The sequence below is a fragment of the Neovison vison genome, chromosome 3 (assembly GCF_020171115.1).
Source record: "Neovison vison isolate M4711 chromosome 3, ASM_NN_V1, whole genome shotgun sequence".
Taxonomy (NCBI): Eukaryota; Metazoa; Chordata; class Mammalia; order Carnivora; family Mustelidae; genus Neogale; species Neogale vison.
In genome coordinates, this window is record NC_058093.1 from 79,491,870 (window position 1) to 79,496,968 (window position 5,099).

General features: G+C 36.6%; 1 pseudogene; it reads right to left on the reverse strand.

Annotated features, from left to right (window-relative positions):
• Window positions 1–3,875: 3,875 nt before the first annotated feature.
• Window positions 3,876–4,504, reverse strand: LOC122901860 (annotated as a pseudogene).
• Between the last annotated feature and the right edge of the window lie 595 nt (window positions 4,505–5,099).

The window sequence follows — 5,099 nt, forward strand, 5'->3', positions numbered from 1 at the left end:
GGAAAGTGGTGATCCCGTGTCCTACAATCTATGGGGAAAAAAAAAACCCCACAAACTTTTGCTCTATCAACTATGAATCTTGAATGCATCTTAAAGATTACAGTACAGTCTAATTTGCTTCAGAAATTCTGCCATCTAATATCAGGTCAAAGGATAAAACATGATTTAAATAGTATTTAAATACCTTAGGTTGTTGGTTGATATAACATATTGAACTGTATTTAATTTCTGAAATGTCTTTCACACAGAGTCATCTGTTTAGGTCTTTCCTTCCATTAAAAGTTATAATTTAGATGAAATTTGTCTGAGTATGTTCAGTCTTCCTTTTTAACTCATTTATATTCTAGTTAGATAAATATTTTTTTAAGATTGCCATTTTATTTACTTATTTATTTGACAGACAGAAATCACAAATAGGCAGAGAGGAAGGCACAGAGAGAGTGGGAGGCAGGCTTCCTGCCAAGCAGAGACCTCAACACGGGGCTCCATCCCCAGACCCTGGGATCATGACCTGAGCCAAAGACAGAGGCTTTAACCCACTGAGCCACTCAGGCACCCCTAAGATTGTTATTTTATTCATTTCCTTTTTCACATAAAAACTTACTCTCTTGCAAGATTTGACAAAAATATTAAAAATAATATGTAAAAGTCTAATGAGACTTTGGTCCCAGTGGTTTGTTGAGGGCAGTTTGGAAGTTCAGAAACAATAAAGCAAAAGAATTTAAAAAGATAGAAGATCAAGACAGAATACATATGTGTACATATTATAAAAGACCATATATGGCAGTTATATAATTGACTCAACAATCGGTTCTCTCTTCTCTGTAATATTACACATCTTTACTCATTGACTTTGCTTTGCATGCAATGCTTAAACAAACAAAAAAATAAGAAATAAACTAAGCATTAATTAAGAAAGCTTGGTTGAAGAATTTTTGATAAATATATAACATGGCATATCATGCAGCTAGTTTTAATGAAAACTAGATTTAATTAGATTTAATGAAAATCAGATTAGACATATTTCCATGAAGAGATGTCATTCACATATTTTATGTTGAAGGAGAACACATCTTAGATGAAAGTGGATAATAGAGTTTACTTTATAGAAAAAAGTAGAAAGTCATGATATATTTATATAGATAAATATTTCAAAGAACAGACACCATTGGACACTGATTACTTCAGAAATAGATTGGAGGAGGAAAGTTAAGTTTTTTAATATTTTCTTTCTTAACTTTGCAGTTCGCTTTCTTAAAACTGTTCTTTCTATAATTAAAAATTCAGTAAAAAACAGGAATATACAAAAATAGTAACTTGAAAATTTTTATATTAAGATGACATTTGCTGACTGACATGAACAGGATCGGGGGAGCAAATATAAGCAGATACTGGCTATGACCAGTCACTTCTTCCCAGGTAGTTTCCCAAGGAAACCATTTGGGAAAATCTGGCAGTTCTCTCCCTGCCTATCAGAGAACTCTGTTCTGACCTAATTTCTCCCACCCAGTTCTCCAAGGGAAATCCTTGTTTGCCAAAACAGCTCTTTGTTCTGTCAGTTAAATTAGAAAAAAGGAAAAATAAAAGGGTAGAATAGGATTAAAGGTGGTCGATTAGGATGAAGTATGTGGGTTTGCAGGAAAAATATTTGGTTTAAGAAGTGTTAAGGCCAGCTGTATGATGCATGGAACGAAGATAGAAAAGAGAGGGGATGTCATTAAAATCCTTGTGTTGATTAATAATATCAACCTCAAGCTGTTGGAGATATTCAAATAAAGATCCATGGTTAATTTGATTCTGTGGCTTTTAGACTTATTTTTTTTCCCTTTAATACTGTGATAGTATAGTACTCTGAAAAGAGACTATGTGAGTCATGGCTCTAATGTTTGAAAATAACATTTTTCTTAGTTTTGTGTCTGGTCCAAAACCATAATGCATAATAACTTGTGTATGATGTTGTTTTAGTGAGTTTTGCATGATAAACCTGCCTTACAACCAGCCCAGCAATCCCAGTGATTTACAATGAGAGATGGTCTTGGTGTCTGGGAGGTTGCTGGGGTGGCTGTTCTTCATTCAGAAAGTCAGCTTCACATCTGCTCCACAGATCTTGCATTCTGAGACCCAGGCAAGATCTTCTGATGACAGATGGCAGAAGCACAAGAGCACAAGCCAAACCACGCAAGCTGGTTTCAAGCCTCTGATTAGAGACACACACGTTATACTCACTTACATGGCCCTGGTGAAAGCAAATCATATAGATAAGCCCGAAGCTGGAGTGGAAGGGGAATACATAACACCCCAAGAGCCAGGCACTGCAAAGGCAAATGGAAAAAGTTAGGAAGGTATAATTCTATTATAGGCTGAGAGTAGAGAGCTCATAGCAGTAATCCAAGATGGGACTGAATCACATTCAGTGAGCATTCTTTTTTCTTAAGCTAGTTAGGCTTAAAAAGCGTCAGCCCTAACTCTGTGAGAAAGATTGCTCCTTTTTACAAACTCTCCTTCCCCTATATCATCAAAGCCCTTTTTTGGCTCTTACCACAATGGTTTAAGGTGGCATAGGAGAAATGGAACAGAGAAACATTATTAGAAATCCTGAGAAATCTAGGTCTTCCTGGACCTGCTGCCACTTACTACTTCTATCCCATGGACAGAGAGAGTGAGAGAGGGAATTGGAGAGAGGATCTCGTCCATGTAACATGTAATACCACATTGTGATTCTACCCGCCCTTTGAATGTGCTCCTGCTAATGTACTAGAAGATAATCCATAACAACTATTTCTAGGGATAAATTGGAAGATAAAGGAAAGAGGCCCCAAACTTCTTTCTCTGCTTAAACAGTGCATTGGAGGACATCTGTCATTTTTTTGGCATGCCCAGCACTTATTTTCACATCTTCTGGCAAAACCATTATTTCCCCATTTGTATTCTGTGTGTTTTGAGTGAGATTGAGTCAAACCCTGTGGCCATGTGACCCAAGCTTGAGCAATCAAGACATGGTATCCTTATGATTAATTCAGGGGGCAAGAAGGTGATTTAGTCAGAGCCCTGGAGACTATATTCTAGGACTTTTGTTGGAACTATTGGAAAGAAAGCATACTCTACCTACCCCACTGGGGTTGGTGTTAGAATGGTACATAAGGTGAGAAGTGTAGGCAGCCATCTTTCCATTGTGTGGAGAGGAGTTGGAATTTAACCAGACACAGCAATACAGAAAATGTGATGGCAAAAGCAGAGAATCCTTGGATTGTTATTTTTATTCTTTGTATCCAGGCATGCCTGAAAGTACTCCTAGACTTTCATGTTACATGAGTCAAGAAATTCATAGTTCTGGTCAATTGATTTTGTTGCCTTTTTTTTTTCTGTCATTTTGTACTAAGTGATTTCCTAATCAGTTAATATTAGTATCTACATTTTATGTAGTTACAAATAGCTTCTAGTAAAACATTTTAAAGCATATGCCTATAATTTAAAAAATGAAGTGCACACAAATGGAGAAGAATTCCCTACAAAGCTGATTTTTTAAAATAATACAACTTTATCCTGATTCTAAATGAAAAGAAATGGGAATGACAGTAACAAACAAGATTTCACCAATGGATACTGTGATGTGACTATAGTAGTCTTGTATTTGAAATTTAGGAAGGGTACTACTGCACTTCAGAACAGCTAAATATGCAGGTCCAAAAAACGGAGGTGCTTTTGAAACTGCCACATTCACTCCAAAGCCCATTCATCTCTTTCAGCATCCCAAAGATTAAGCACATATTCTGTTTAGCTATACAATAAAAGCTACCAAGGTGGTGTACCACTGACATCACAGGACAGTTGCCTATAAATCTAGACTTCTGACACTGGGCTCCAGCTGTACTTTCTTATAGGTCATCATTCTCATCTGGGAGAACATTTGTCTGAGCAACCTCTAGATCCTGCTCATACTGTGTTGCCAAAGCTGGGTCCAGGCAACCTCTGGTCGGGCAATAGCTGTCACAACAACAGACTCCAAGTTAGGGTCTTCAAATAGTTTTCAAGCAAGAGAGAGGAAGGACTTTTTAAAGTTATAGTCGCTTTTGGCAGAAATGTCCTAGTACTGAAGGTTTTTCTTTTCGTGGAAGACAATAGATTTGGCCTTAACTTTCCTGTTCTTACTGTCTACTTTATTGCCACACGGCACAATGGGGATGTTTTCACATACTCATACCAGATCTCTGTGTCAGTTATACACATTCTTGTAAGAAACCCTTGCTCTTACATCAAACCTTATAATGGCATGCTGGACTTGGATGTAGTACCAACTCTCACCCTACCAATTTTCTCCCGATCAGCCATATTCCCTACATTGAATTTAGTAGGTCCTCTGTTGGAATGGATCTCAATACCCAAGAGCACCATACTTCTCAAATTCACCAGTCAGAATAACATTTCACAAAAGTAGTTTTTCCAGTGCCACCATCACCAGCCAGTACAAATTTGAACCGGACTTGGGTTCTCCTTGGACAGCCATTGTGATGTTGCTTTCAGAAGCGTCTCCTGCTCCTCTGAGCCAACACTGATTATTTCTTTGAGTGTTTTTTTTTTTTCTGTAATTAACTCCCACCCTTCTCTTACCACCCATCATAATTTGAGTTTTTGAAGTTTCTTACAACAATGGAAAGTTCATGAGGGCCACTAATTAGGTGCAAAAAATGATTCAAATACAAACCACTGTCCCAAGTTGTAAAATTATTTTCTTTATAGCTTTAGGATGCTGAATATTTAAACTGATTTTTTTGAGAAAATATATAAATGTGATTATATAGCAAATATTTTCTTGATTGAAAGTTATTAAAGCATTTTCATTTTTCTCAAAGAGGTATTGACAATTTACCTACAGATCTGGACCCTCAGAGAGACTGAGTTCTAGCCTAATCCTATGCTTTGCAACTTTGGAGAAAATCACCTAGCTTGTTGGCTATCAGCATCAACTACAAAATAAAAGGGCCAAATTAAAGCACTTCTAAAGATATTTCTATTTTTAAAATGCTGTAAGTTCTGCCATATTGCTTATATTAGTTTCACTTTAAATATTATGCTTTCCTAAATAAATAGAATATTACCTT